Source organism: Eubalaena glacialis, chromosome 5, assembly GCF_028564815.1.
Source record: "Eubalaena glacialis isolate mEubGla1 chromosome 5, mEubGla1.1.hap2.+ XY, whole genome shotgun sequence".
Taxonomy (NCBI): Eukaryota; Metazoa; Chordata; class Mammalia; order Artiodactyla; family Balaenidae; genus Eubalaena; species Eubalaena glacialis.
This window is the reverse complement of record NC_083720.1, coordinates 72,798,734-72,814,782: the sequence shown is the minus strand read 5'-3', so window position 1 is coordinate 72,814,782 and position 16,049 is coordinate 72,798,734. Positions and strand designations below refer to the sequence as shown.

Here is a 16,049-nt window from a genome sequence, read left to right as displayed (position 1 = left end):
TGTCACTAATTGCAGATGACATGATACTATATACAGAAAATTCTAACTCCACCAAAAAAACTATTAGAATAAATGAATTCAGTAAAGTTGCAGGATACAAAATTAATATACAGAAATCCATTGCATTTCTATACAGTAATAACGAACTGTCAATCCCATTTACAATCACTTCAAAAAGAATAAAATACCTAGGAATAAAGCTAACCAAGAAAGTGAAAGACCTCTACTCTGAAAACTATAATATGTTGATAAAAGAATTTGAAGTTTACACAAATAAATGGAAAGATATCCATTGTGTTCATGGATCAGAATAATTAATATTGTTAAAATGTCCATACTACTCAAAGCAATCTACATATTCAATGTAATCTCTATCAATATATCCATGGCATTTTTTCACAGAACTAAAACAAATAATCCTGTAATTTGTATGAAGCTACAAAAGACCCTGACTAGCCAAAACAATCTTGAGAAAAAAGAACAAAGCTGGAGGCATTATGTTCCTTGAGTTCAGACTATACTACAAAGCTACAGTAATCAAAACAGTATGGTAATGGCACAAAAACAGACACATAGATCAATGCAACAAAATAGAGAGCCTAGAAATAACCCCACACACATCTGGTCAATTAATCCATCACAAAGGAGGCATGAATATACAATGGGGAAAAGACAGCCTCTTCAATAAGTTGTGTTAGGAAAACTGGACAGCTACATGTAAAAGAATGAAAGTAGACCATTTTCTCACACCATATACAAAAATAACCTTGAAAAAAGGATGAAAATATTGAACAAAAGACCTGAAACCAAAAAACCCCTAGAAAAAACATAGGCAGTACCCTCTTTGACATCAGTCAGCAATATTTGTTTTTTTTTTAAACTTTGGGTTTATTTATTTATTTATTTATTTATTTATTTATGGCTGTGTTGGGTCTTCGTTTCTGTGCAAGGGCTTTCTCTAGTTGTGGAAAGTGGGGGCCACTCTTCATCGCAGTGTGCAGGCCTCTCATTATCGTGGCCTCTCTTGTTGTGGCTCGAGGGCTCTAGAGCGCAGGCTCAGTAATTGTGGCTCACGGGCCTAGTTGCTCCGTGGCATGTGGGATCTTCCCAGACCAGGGCTCGAACCCGTGTCCCCTGCATTGGCAGGCAGATTCTCAACCACTGCGCCACCAGGGAAGCCCAGCAATATTTGTTTTAATATGTATTTTATTTATTTCTTTTTTGGCTGCACCATGTGGTATGCAAGATCTTAGCTCTCCAACCAGGGAGTGAACCCCTGCCCCCTGCAGTGGGAATCCAGAGTCTTAACCACTGGACTGCCAGGGATGTCCCATTAGCAATATTTTTTTGGATATGTCTCCTCAGGCAAGGGCAGCAAAAGCAAAAATAAATAAATGGGACCACATCAAATGAAAAAGCTATTGCACAGTAAAAGAAACCATCAACAAAAGGAAAAGACAACCTACTGAATGGGAAAAGATATTTCCCAGAATATCTCAGAAGAACTCATACAACTCAATAGCAAAAAAAACCAACCTACTCCCTCTTGCGAGAGCACCAGAATCACAACTGGCTGCTGGACAATCATTGACAGGAAGACACTGGACTTCACCAAGGAGGATACCCCACGTCCAAGGACAGAGGAGAAGCCACAGTGAGACGGTAGGAGGGGCGCAATCAGACTAAAATCAAATCCCATAACTGCTGGGTGGGTGACTCACAGACTGGCAAGCACTTATACCACAGAAGTCCACCCACTGGAGTGAACGTTCTGAGCCCCATGTCAGGCTTCCCAACCTGGGGGTCCGGCAACGGGAGGAGGAATTCATAGAGAATCAGACTTTGAAGCCTAGGGGGAATTGATTGCAGGACTTCGACAGGACTGGGGGAAACAGAGACCCCACTCTTGGAGGGTGCACACAAAATAGTGTGTGCATCGGGACCCAGGGGAAGGAGCAGTGACCCTGGGGGAGACTGAACCAGACATAACTGCTGGTGTTGGGGGGTCTCCTGCAGAGGCGGGGGCTGGCTCTGTTTCACCGTGGGGACAAGGACACTGGCAGCAGAGGTTCTGGGAAGTACTCCTTGGCGTGAGCCCTCCCAGAGTCTGCCATTAGCCCCACCAAAGAGCCCGGGTAGGCTCCAGTGTTGGGTTGCCTCAGGCAAAACAACCAACAGGGAGGGAACCCAGCCCCACCCATCAACAGTCAAGTGGATTAAAGTTTTACGGAGCTCTGACCGCCACAGCAACAGTCAGCTCTACCCACCTCCAGAGCCTCCCATCAAGCCTCTTAGATAGCCTCAACCACCAGAGGGCAAACAGCAGAAGCAGGAAAAACTGCAGTCCTGCAGCCTGTGGAACAGAAACCAAATTTACAGAAAGATAGACAAGATGAAAAGGCAGAGGGCTATATACCAGATGAAGGAACAAGAAAAAACCCCAGAAAAACAACTAAATGAAGTGGAGATAGACAACCTTCCAGAAAAAGAATTCAGAATAATGATAGTGAAGGTGATCCAGGACCTTGGAATAAGAATGGAGGCAAAGATTGAGAAGATGCAAGAAATGATTAACAAAGACCTAGAAGAATTAAAGAACAAACAAACAGAGATGACCAATACAATAACTGAAATGAAAACTACACTAGAAGGAATCAATAGTAGAATAACTGAGGCAGAAGAACGGATAAGCGACCTGGAAGACAGAATGGTGGAATTCACTGCTGCAGAACAGACTAAAGAAAAAAGAATGAAAAGAAATGAAGACAGCCTAAGAGACCTCTGGGACAACATTAAACGCAACAACATTCGCATTATAGGGGTCCCAGAAGGAGAAGAGAGAGAGAAAGGACCAGAGAAAATATTTGAAGAGACTGTAGTCGAAAACTTCCCTAACATGGGAAAGGAAATAGCCACCCAAGTCCAGGAAGCGCAGAGGGTCCCATACAGGATAAACCCAAGGAGAAGCACGCCAAGACACATAGTAATCAAAGTGGCAAAAATTAAAGACAAAGAAAAATTATTGAAAGCAGCAAGGGAAAAACGACAAATAACATACAAGGGAACTCCCATAAGGTTAACAGCTGATTTCTCAGCAGAAACTCTACAAGCCAGAAGGAAGTGGCATGATATACTTAAAGTGATGAAAGGGAAGAACCTACAACCAAGATTACTCTACCCAGCAAGGATCTCATTTAGATTTGATGGAGAAATCAAAAGCTTTACAGACAAGCAAAAGCTAAGAGAATTCAGCACCACCAAACCAGCTCTACAACAAATGTTAAAGGAACTTCTCTAAGTGGGAAACACAAGAGAAGAAAAGGACCTACAAAAACAAACCCAAAACAATTAAGAAAATGGTCATAGTAACATACATATCGATAATTACCTTAAATGTGAATGGATTAAATGCTCCAGCCAAAAGACACAGGCTTGCTGAATGGATACAAAAACAAGACCCATATATATGCTGTCTACAAGAGACCCACTTTAGACCTAGGGACACATACAGACTGAAAGTGAGGGGATGGAAAAAGATATTCCATGCAAATGGAAATCAAAAGAAAGCTGGAGTAGCTATACTCATATCAGATAAAATAGACTTTAAAATAAAGAATGTTACAAGAGACAAGGAAGGACACTACATAATGATCAAGGGATCAATCCAAGAAGAAGATATAACAATTATAAATATATATGCACCCAACATAGGAGCACCTCATTACATAAGGCAACTGCTAACAGCTATAAAAGAGGAAATTGACAGTAACACAGTAATAGTGGGGGACTTTAACACCTCACTTACACCAATGGACAGATCATCCAAAATGAAAATAAATAAGGAAACAGAGCCTTAAATGACACAATAGACCAGATAGATTTAATTGATATTTATAGGACATTCCATCCAAAAACAGCAGATTACACGTTCTTCTCAAGTGCGCACGGAACATTCTCCAGGATAGATCACATCTTGGGTCACAAATCAAGCCTCAGTAAATTTAAGAAAATTGAAATCATATCAAGCATCTTTTCTGACCACAACGCTATGAGATTAGAAATGAATTACAGGGGAAAAAACGTAAAAAACACAAACACATGGAGGCTAAACAATACGTTACTAAATAACCAAGAGATCACTGAAGAAATCAAAGAGGAAATCAAAAAATACCTAGAAACAAATGACAATGAAAACACGACAACCCAAAACCTATGGGATGCAGCAAAAGCAGTTCTAAGAGGGAAGTTTATAGCTATACAAGCCTACCTAAAGAAACAAGAAAAATCTCAAGTAAACAATCTAACCTTACACCTAAAGAAAGTAGAGAAAGAAGAACAAACAAAACCCAAAGTTAGCAGAAGGAAAGAAATCATAAAGATCAGAGCGGAAATAAATGAAATAGAAACAAAGAAAACAATAGCAAAGATCAATAAAACTAAAAGCTGGTTCTTTGAGAAGATAAACAAAATTGATAAGCCATTAGCCAGACTCATCAAGAAAAAGAGGGAGAGGACTCAAATCAATAAAATCAGAAATGAAAAAGGAGAAGTTACAACAGACACTGCAGAAATACAAAGCATCCTAAGAGACTACTACAAGCAACTTTATGCCAATAGAATGGACAACCTGGAAAAAATGGACAAATTCTTAGAAAGGTATAACCTTCCAAGACTGAACCAGGAAGAAGCAGAAAATATGAACAGACCAATCACAAGTAATGAAATTGAAACTGTGATTAAAAATCTTCCAACAAACAAAAGTCCAGGACCAGATGGCTTCACAGGTGAATTCTATCAAACATTTAGAGAAGAGCTAACACCTATCCTTCTCAAACTCTTCCAAAAAATTGCAGAGGAAGGAACACTCCCAAACTCATTCTATGAGGCCACCATCACCCTGATACCAAATCAGACAAAGACACTACAAAAAAAGAAAATTACAGACCAATATCACTGATGAATATAGATGCAAAAATCCTCAACAAAATACTAGCAAACAGAATCCAACAACACATTAAAAGGATCATACACCACGATCAAGTGGGATTTATCCCAGGGATGCAAGGATTCTTCAATATACGCAAATCAATCAATGTGATACACCATATTAACAAATTGAAGAATAAAGACCATATGATCATCTCAATAGATGCAGAAAAAGCTTTTGACAAAATTCAACACCCATTTATGATAAAAACTCTCCAGAAACTGGGCATAGAGGGAACCTACCTCAACATAATAAAGGCCATATATGACAAACCCACAGCAAACATCATTCTCAACGGAGAAAAACTGAAAGCATTTCCTCTAAGATCAGGAACGAGACAAGGATGTCCACTCTCACCACTATTATTCAACATACTTTTGGAAGTCCTAGCCACGGCAATCAGAGAAGAAAAAGAAATAAAAGGAATACAAATTGGAAAAGAAGAAGTAAAACTGTCACTGTTTGCAGATGACATGATACTATACATAGAGAATCCTACAACTGCCACCAGAAAACTGCTAGAGCTAATTAATGAATATGGTAAAGTTGCAGGATACAAAATTAATGCACAGAAATCTCTTGCATTCCTATACACTAATGATGAAAAACCTGAAAGAGAAATTATGGAAACACTCCCATTTACCACTGCAACAAAAAGAATAAAATACCTAGGAATAAACCTACCTAGGGAGACAAAAGACCTGTATGCAGAAAACTATAAGACACTGATGAAAGAAATTAAAGATGATACCAACAGATGGAGAGATATACCATGTTCTTGGATTGGAAGAATCAACATTGTGAAAATGACTATACTACCCAAAGCAATCTACAGATTCAATGCAATCCCTATCAAATTACCAATGGCATTTTTTATGGAACTAGAACAAATCATCTTAAAATTTGTATGGAGACACAAAAGACCCCGAATAGCCAAAGCAGTCTTGAGGGAAAAAAACGGAGCTGGAGGAATCAGACTCCCTGACTTCAGACTATACTACAAAGCTACAGTAATCAAGACAATATGGTACTGGCACAAAAACAGAAACATAGATCAATGGAACAAGATAGAAAGCCCAGAGATAAACCCATGCACCTATGGTCAACTAATCTATGACAAAGGAGGCAAAGATATACAATGGAGAAAAGACAGTCTCTTCAATAAGTGGTGCTGGGAAAACTGGACAGCTACATGTAAAAGAATGAAATTAGAATACTCCCTAACACCATACACAAAAATAAACTCAAAATGGATTTGAGACCTAAATGTAAGACCGGACACTATAAAACTCTTAGAGGAAAACATAGGAAGAACACTCTTTGACATAAATCACAGCAAGATCTTTTTTGATCCACCTCCTAGAGTAATGGAAATCAAAACAAAAATAAACAAATGGGACCTAATGAAACTTCAAAGCTTTTGCACAGCAAAGGAAACCATAAACAAGACGAAAAGACAACCCTCAGAATGGGAGAAAATATTTGCAAACGAATCAACGGACAAAGGATTAATCTCCAAAATATATAAACAGCTCATTCAGCTCAATAGTAAAGAAACAAACAACCCAATCCAAAAATGGGCAGAAGACCTAAATAGACATTTCTCCAAAGAAGACATACAGACGGCCACGAAGCACATGAAAAGATGCTCAACATCACTAATTATTAGAGAAATGCAAATCAAAACTACAATGAGGTATCACCTCACACCAGTTAGAATGGGCATCACCAGAAAATCTACAAACAACAAATGCTGGAGAGGGTGTGGAGAAAAGGGAACCCTCTTGCACTGTTGGTGGGAATGTAAATTGATACAGCCACTATGGAGAACAATATGGAGGTTCCTTAAAAAACTAAAAATAGAATTACCATATGACCCAGCAATCCCACTACTGGGCATATACCCAGAGAAAACCGTAATTCAAAAAGACACATGCACCCGAATGTTCATTGCAGCACTATTTACAATAGCGAGGTCATGGAAGCAACCTAAATGCCCATCAACAGACGAATGGATAAAGAAGTTGTGGTACATATATACAATGGAATATTACTCAGCCATAAGAAGGAACGAAATTGAGTCATTTGTTGAGACGTGGATGGATCTAGAGACTGTCATTCAGAGTGAAGTAAGTCAGAAAGAGAAAAACAAATATCGTATATTAACGCATGTATGTGGAACCTAGAAAAATGGTACAGATGAGCCGGTTTGCAGGGCAGAAGTTGAGACACAGATGTAGAGAACAGACATATGGACACCAAGGGGGGAAAACTGCAGTGGGGTGGGGATGGTGGTGTGCTGAATTGGGCGATTGGGATTGACATGTATACACTGATGTGTATAAAGTTGATGACTAATAAGAACCTGCAGTATAAACAAACAAACAAAACAACTAATACTAAACTTTCATTGGGTTATTTGTATGGAAATATGTTAATATAAATGTTTCAGACATTACATGAAATTTCTAAAAATCTTATATGTTCTGGTATAATGTTATAAGTCATAATCCTAGTTATTACTTTAAAATGTATATCTCAGAAATAACTAATTTTCTTGTCAACTGCATTATTATGAACTTTCATCAAATCTTTAACCGTGGTCATTTTTAAGTCTTTTGTCATTTACAGACAGTTCTGGGTGTACTCTGATGCTTTTGTAAATATGTTCCTATAAAAGGGTTTCGTCAGGAAATTCATGGAAAAGACTCTGACAAGTACAGGTTTCTGGTACCTGACTGTACTGCTGAACTGAATGAATAAGCATTTTCAGAACTCTAATGAAAAACTGATGAGCTCATAAAAGTGCTAACGAAAGATCAAGATGAAAAAAAAAAATTAATTACATGGGACTGAGTGAACTGATGAGGATGAGTATAATTTTTGTGACTTTCTGTTTGAATTTAAAAAAAGAAAAAATCCCACAAGGACTCAGAGGCAAAGAATATACAAATCAATTTTCACTGCAAAGTAAAGGAGCTGTTACAGTGGAGGATTACTGGACTGAATGTCAATATTATGACATAGTATGAGTGTGTTTCATGTTTGGTAATTGCAATCATTGTTGCTTTTGTTGTGGTCATCCATGTACAATGCTTGGTGTCAGTCTATTTATCTCTTGTAAAAATAAAAAAAAAATAAAAAATAAAAAAATAAAAAAAACCAACCTAACTAAAAATGGGCAGAGAATCTCAATAGGCATTTTTCAAAGAAGACATACAGATGACCAAGCATTTGAAAAGATGCTCAACATCACTATTATCAGAGAAATGCAAATCAAAACCACAATGAGATACTACCTCACACCTGTCAGAGAGGCTATCATCAAAAAGATAAGAAATAACAAGTACTAGTGAATATGTATAGAAAAGGGAACACTTGTGCACTGTTGATTGAAATGTAAATTGGCATTGCTACTATGGAAAACAGTATGGAGTTTTCTCAAAAATTAAACCTAGAACTACCATACGATTTAGCAGTTCCACTTCTGCATATTTATCCCCCCAAATTAAAACACTAATTCACAAAGATACATGCACCTCAATGGTCACTGAAGCACTATTTACAATAGCCAAGATATGAAAGCAAACTAAGTGTTCCTCAATAGATGAATTAAAAAAATGTGGTATATATGTACAATGGAAGATTACTCAGCCATAAAAAAAATAATGAAACCTTGTCATTTATGACAACAGGGATGGGCCTAGAGGGTATTATGCTTAGTAAAATAAGTCAAATAGAAAAAGACAAATACTGTATATTTTCACTTATATGTGAAATCTAATAAATCAACGAACAAATATAACAAAGCAGAAACAGACTCACAGATATAGAGAACAAACTAGTGGTTGCCAGAGGGGAGGGGAGGGGAGAATGGATGAAACAGGTGAAGAGGATTAAGAGGTGCAAACTACCAGTTATAAAATAAATGTCACAGGGATATAATGTACAGCACAGGGAATACAGTCAATGATATTGTAATAATTTCGTATGGTGCATAATGTATAAAAATACTGAATCACTATTTTGTACACCTGAAACTAATATGGTATTGTAAGTCAACTGTACTTCAGTAAATTTTTTCTTAAAATGATTCAGGCATTTTTCTAACCTGGCGGTTAGACATGCTAATTTGTTGGCTGAAGGACATCGCAGATTAGTAGAGAGAATCTTTGTCATGAAAACATCTGAGAATACCTGTCTATGAAAGACTTTAGCGAAGAAGAAAGGATAATTAAGATTTTTACTAGAACCTTCTATATATTATTATAGTCTGTAAAGGGAATGAGAATGCTTAAACATAGTGCTAAGTAATTATGAGTACTATAAACTGAAGAAAGACTTCACAATGTTTTTGGATAATTTAAAACTAATTTTCACCTTATAACCAAGATACTAAGATTTTTTGATTATTTATCCTACATAAAGAGTTGAAATTTTGTAAGTTCGTTTTGTAACGGAAATGCAGCTGTACTCATCTTCTTCATTGAGAATGGAATAAGCAGATTTTAGCAAAACAAATTAAGGAGTATTTAATTAAGGCTTATCAGCACGAGACCCTTGCAGATGTGATCAACAGGAAATGAAAAGGAATAAAGCTCAAATCAGTCAAACACTGGTTGTTATTTCAGAAAACAGCTGGGGGTGGAAGAGTGAATGTGACTAGAATAAGTTTTATCTTCTGATTTCCCTTATAATCCAAATATTCTCACCAGCAAATATAATTCAGAAACAATGAAACCTGACATGGAATTACACACAATGAGACTGTGGAGGCTTTGAGTAAAAGAGGGGAAAGATAATATCGTCTATGTGCTCTTCATTCTACGACAAATTGCTTCATTAGGATAGCAACTTTTTCCCCTGATAACTAAAATATATTCACCGTAGAAACTGTAGAAACTAAAGATTAATACCATGAAAAAAACAGAAATCATCTATAATCCCACTACCCAATAAGTACTATTAACATTTGGTTTATTCTCCACAAATAGTTTCTATGCATAGACTGGATTTTTTTCAAAAGTAGGATATTATTTTGTAACTTACTTTCATTTTTTTCATGAACATTTTTCCATATCATTAGTCTTCCCAACAACCTCACACATTTTGATTTGCTTTCCATGTTTGTTAATTGTGATGTGTGAAAACAGAGTAACTTATTGCTATACTGCGTATTCTCTGATTAGGAGGTTAGTATACCTCTCCCCTAAACCTTAGAAAAGTCTTTTTTTGTGTGTGAATTGCCCACTTATGTCTATTTTTCTTTGGAGATCATTTTTATAGAGGTGTTCATCTAGCTTTCATTGCTTTTTATAATATCTTTTATAGGGCATACTGGCATTTATAGTATAGAGCTTACAGTTTGTCTTTTAATTTTGGTTATGGTATTTCTTGGCAACATTTTTCAAAATGGCATTTTTGTGATTATAAAAATAGTTGCTGTAGAATATTTGAGAATATCAAAAAAAATAAAAAGCTATAACTCTACCACCTTAAAATCTATTTTTTTTCTATGTGCTTCAGTGGGTTTATCCATTGATACAAACAGGAACTTGTATGCAAATGGAAAGTGACAGGGTCTTGTTCAGTGTTTGTTAATTTAGAACAATGCCTGATATATAATAAGAGCTTACTGAGTAAATAATATATCTATTTATTTCAAAGTTGCATTTTACACATTCAAGATAACAGTGTTAAATCTTGCTCTTTTCACTTAATACATTACAAGGACCTTTCTAAATCATGAAATTTTTTCAAAAATATTTAGGAAACTGAATTTTATCAAAGCAGATATATAATACCTTAATTTGCCTAAATATTCTTGTATTGGGGGCTTTATTTTGTTTCTAAGTTTTCCATATTACAGATAACACTAATGAACATATTTATAAATCTTCATATGGAATTAAGATGATTTCCGTAGGATATATTTCTAGACCTAGGATTACTGAGTCAAACTCTACAAACATTTGCAGGTTTTAATACATATTCCCATAGTACTACCTTTAATAGTTGCATGAATGTACCCTTCATTGAGCAGCATAAAAGAAGATTCCATTAAGGCCACACTCATTTATGGAACTAGTCCCACTATAACTTCGTACTCTAACAGTGATACTAGTTTTGTGAGAAGTATTGTTTCTATGACTAAGGTGGTTTTTGAAATGAAATAAATCCATCCACAGTAGTAATGTCCATCTAAATAAAGAGGTTATTTGAGGCAAGCTCAAACAGATGAGTTTATTTGGGAATAGCAGAGGAATTGAAATTCGCGACACGTGAACTACAGCAAGCGACAGGTGAGTCCATTGAGGGTTCGGAATAGGCTGTGTTGATGGGCAGGGCATGTAAAGAGGGGGAGAGTTCAATGAGAGTCTGTTAAAGTCAAAACAAATTGAGACCTGCTTTGAAAATTCCCTGAGCAGACAAAACCAGTCTAGTCATACAAGCAAATCTCAATTCAGCTCATTTTTTGAGACCAACCCGACCTGGATCATTTCTTCATTTCTTGCTCTGGAAACCGTAAGAAAAAACTTTCCAAGACTGATATGAGGCAACCTCTGATTAACATCCTAACATTTAAGAAAATTCCAATTTATCAATTTCTGTAAATCAGGCATTTATGGGAAATCGGTCTCTCAGTCTTTAAGTTTTGTTTTCCTAAAGGCACATGCAGGAGACTTTCCATTCTATCCATTTTAGATTGAAATTCTTTCACAATAGGAAGGGGAAAATGTTTCAAGAGAATACACCCATAACAAACCTCTTCCAGGTGATAAGGAAAGCTGCTCAGCTGCTAATGCTTTGGGTTTTGAGAATCCCCAAATGATCTTGTTTGTAGCATTTTCTTTGCTTTTCCCTCATTAAAAAGACTACTTTCAACTAGATCAGACAATAAGACCTGTAATGAAGGCTTGAATATGTGGACATTTTTACCTCTTAATTTTTAAAGTTAATTCTAAGTACATTTGTCTAACAGGTGAGTCATCTCTGTTCTATTACAAATTATAATCAAATTCTGAGCATTTCCTCCATTTTACTGATATCAAAATAAATGATATCCTATTCAAATTCTATTTAGTCACTAAGCAATTGTATTGAATAAGTATTCAGTTCTTGCTATGCAAAGGTCAAACAGTCCTGACATCCTGTTTTAGACTGCTTAGATTCTCCATCTTTTTCATACAATTTAACAAATGTTAAATTGGCAGTTACACTGTTACTTTTTAAAACTCTCTAAAACTTTCTGAATGTTGGAGAGTTGTTTTTCAATCATATATGATATCATATATGGTATGATCTCCTTTCGATAAAAACAAACTATCTTAATGTAGGTATGCATTTGTAAAGGGAATAGAAGAGTCCAGAAAGAGCAGACATTACCTTTTAGGGTAGATTGGAGTGAATCTTGCACCTGGGCACTGAATGAGTTTACTGTTACAATGACCATGTACTACATATTGGCTCTAAACAAGTCACCAAGTATCTTTTTATGATGTTACTCCTCACAGAAATGTGACCTAGCCTTATTTTAAAATAATTATCTCCTCTGGAGTTACTTTTCTGATACAGTAACATTGGCGGATACGAAGCCCCCTATCCTTGTGGGTCATCTTTCAAGGTTGATTAGAGTCAAGAGGCTTGCTCTCAGACTATGGAATTGTTTTTCTCCTTGGGAAGAACTAACGTGAAAAGAAGCAAGAAGAATCTTTGGTCTTATTTAGATAACATTCTAAATACCCGAGTTAACATACCCTTATGATTAAGAGTAGTTTAAATACATCATTTCTGAAGGCACAGGAAGCCCGACCCTCCAGAATGCAGGTTTCACTAACCAGCCAGATGTCTCTCTCCTGTATAAAGTATAATTACTTATTTTATAATGTAAGATAAAGGGTGCCCTAAACAACAATTAAGTTCTGCAAAGTTAGTGTTTGCGGGGAAGAACGCGGGCTTTTTGGTAGCGCTCCTGTAAAAACTATTTCTGACCAAGCTCCAACACAAACACCTTTTTCTTCCTAAGGAATCAACCCGTGGTTTATTTACTGGATTAAAATTTCAACCCCCATTCTTTTCATTACCTTTGAGACAGAGCCAAAATTGCTTTAAACTGTTCGATTTCACAATGAGATGGCAAAGGGTGTGTGCGCATAATTTATCTTTTCACAAAACCCAGCATTCAGAATAGATAAAATAATCCCTCTCCTGAAATCAAGAAACTGAAAATGGTGTAAGATTCTCTCTCTTTTTTTAAGTTCAACAAAAGCCCTAAACTCCAGTTTTGAGGCACTTCATCCAACCTGAACACAATTATTGGGGGAGGGAGAGGAGAGAGAGAGTAAAGAAACAGAGAGAGTAAAGAAACAGAGAGGAAAAGAGCGTGGGTAGTGAAACGGCGGGCAGGGAAACTGTCCAAGAGGCTCGCTGGTTCACCCTTACCAATTCCTCTCTGGGCACACATCACAGCATGATGATCACAAGTCCCAAGATGCAAGAGAAGAACCAAGCACAAATCCGGAGAGTGGAGGCGGGTTATGCTTCTCTGCCAGCCATTCGACTCTGAAGTTTAAAAAAAAAAAAAAAAAAAAAAAAAAAATCACTTCTCAGACAACTCCCAAGCTCAGCTGCCGGAGCCGGAGCCCCGCCTGCGCAGAGGGGGCAACTCCCCTCCTCACTCCGTTCCTTCCCGCGTTCCTTCTCCTCCTGCATGCCTTTCCGCCGGGATGCAGAGCGGCCGGAGCTCCCGAGAAAGGCCAATCGCTCGCCGCCCCACCTCTCGTGACGTCAGGGGCAGGGGGCGGGGCTGGCCGCCCGGGGGCTTCCCAGCTCCAGCTGATAGGCAGAGCTTCCTGTCTGCCTGCGGCAGTTGTCTCAGTAGCCCAGGACCTGACTGCTTTGGGGGTTTGGTTCATGCTTGTGTCGCTGAAATTCTGTTTTAACAGTTCACCCATTTACCTAGACTTGAAACGCTTGGCAGTTATTTTTTGGATGGTAAAGGGGTCAAATCTAAACTTAATATTGTTGTTGTAAAACTAGAAAAGAAGTTGAGAAAAAGACCACAATTCTGATTTGGTCTTTTTTCTCACTCTTGACCTTCTATTCCCTCCCTCACCCAGATTACATTACAGTGGCTTTGTCCTGCCATGGTCTGCTAGCTTAAAACTCACAGCTTTTTAAAAAATATTACTCCTAAGTAAATTCCAACAACCCATCTGGTCTCTCAAAACTTCTGACCGACTAAGTGCTGTGAGAAAGGGAAGGGCATGCAGAGAAGGCAGAACCAACAGTGGCAATAATTCAGACCAAATAGCAATAATCACTGGCTGCCAATTGTTCTCTCCCACAAAGATAAAGAAGGGGCAAATCTCTCCACAACTCTATTTTGTATCTCTATCTTCCATTTTCTCAAATGTTTCTTAAATATGTGGCAGAAGTGAAGAAAACTAAATGATCGTACGAATGTTTCACGAATAACAAAGAGCCCATCAGGACGGACCGATGGAGCTGGGAGACTTGCAAACTCTCCCAGGCCAGGCTGGAGAGGCCAAACAAGTTCCTGCGCCCGCTGAGTAGATGCCGCTCCCAAACAAGGAGAAACAAGTCCTAGGTGTGACTTCCTGCGAAGACCAATTCAGGAAAGCTCCTTCTTCAGGCAAGGGCAAATCTCTATAGAGTTTAGTCAGTTCTGGGAATAAACCTAGCCTAACAGAGCAGACTGCCATTTACGTGTGCTCTGAAACTCCTGGCCCTGGTAGCCCTTTTTGCAGTCATGTGACTCTCCCTAACATGATATAAAAGATGAAGGAATTTTCACATCTGATAGCCAACCTTCTTGAGGAGACAAAATTTCAGATGGGCCTTCCATGGTTTCCCAAATCAGCACTGATGCTGAAATAATCTCAGTGGAGGGCTTTCTTGGGAGGATGCATACCGGGACAATTCAGGCAGGGAGCTGGTATTTGCAGCCTATTTGGATTGCTTAAGTCAGGGGTTCTAACAAGCCACACATCAGAGTCAACTGAAGAGCTTGATGCCAAGGCCCCACCCAAGCCAATTAAACCTGAATCTCTGGGGATGGAGTTCTGGCAATCTCTCTCTTTTTTTTGGTGGGGGGGGTGGGGGGGTGGGGGGGTGGATGGGTTGTTTAAAAGCTCTCCAAGTGATTCTAATCTTCAGCAAGGGTTTGAGAATTACTGGCTAAGATTTAAGTTGTCTTAGAGGAAAATCTACATTATATTTAAGTTAAAAAAATGCAGTAGCAGAATAATGTAAAACACTTTGTAATACAACTTATGCCTTATATATTTATATATTTGTACATTTAATATAAATGTAAAAATATGATGGTAAGATACACATCAAAATTGTTTACTCAGAGGGAAAGGATGGAAGCGTGAGGGGGATGGAAGCGTGAGGGGTACGGAAGCGTGAGGGGACATTACTAGCTTTCCATTTGTTTCTGTATCATTTGACTGAACGAAAGAAGCATGTGTCCCATTTATGATTTAAATACATCTAATCAAGTTTTAAAAATTAATACTTATAAGTGAAATAGGTGAGGGAATTTAAGAGGTACAAACTTCCAGTTACAAAATAAATGAGTCACAGGGATGAAGTGTACAGCGTGGGGAATATAGTCAATAATAATGTAATATCTTTGTATGGTGATGAAGGTGGTCAAAAGGTACAACCTTCTGCAATAAGATGACTAAGTTCTAGGGATGTAATGAACAACATGACTAATATAAGTAACACCGCTGTATGTTATATACATGAAAGTTGTTAAGAGCTATCCTACCAGTTCTCATCACAAGGAAAAAAATTTTTTTTCTTTTATTTTTCATCTATATGAGATGATGGATGCTCACTAAACTTATTGTGGTGATCATTTCATGATGTGTGTAAGTTAAATCATTATGCCGTACACCTTAAACTTATACAGTGCTGTATATCACTTGTATCTCAATAAAATTGGAAGAAAAAATTAATACTTATGAATATCTTTGCAAATAACCACTATTAAAGTGAGCTTCAGTTTGTTTTTGCAAATGTTTCTCTA

At 37.5% G+C, this 16,049-nt stretch overlaps 1 protein-coding gene across 3 annotated transcripts in view; it reads right to left on the bottom strand.

The window, feature by feature from the left end:
• The window catches only part of ATP10D (ATPase phospholipid transporting 10D (putative)), a 139,657-nt gene extending 125,927 nt beyond the window's left edge, over positions 1-13,730 (bottom strand). For 2 of the 3 annotated variants that reach the window (XM_061192235.1, XM_061192238.1), the window contains exon 1: positions 13,430-13,729. The gene's annotated coding sequence lies outside the window, so the exon portion shown is untranslated. Of the gene's footprint in view, positions 1-13,429 lie in introns of all 3 variants that reach the window. The other variant, XM_061192239.1, reaches the window with a different exon arrangement.
• Between the last annotated feature and the right edge of the window lie 2,319 nt (positions 13,731-16,049).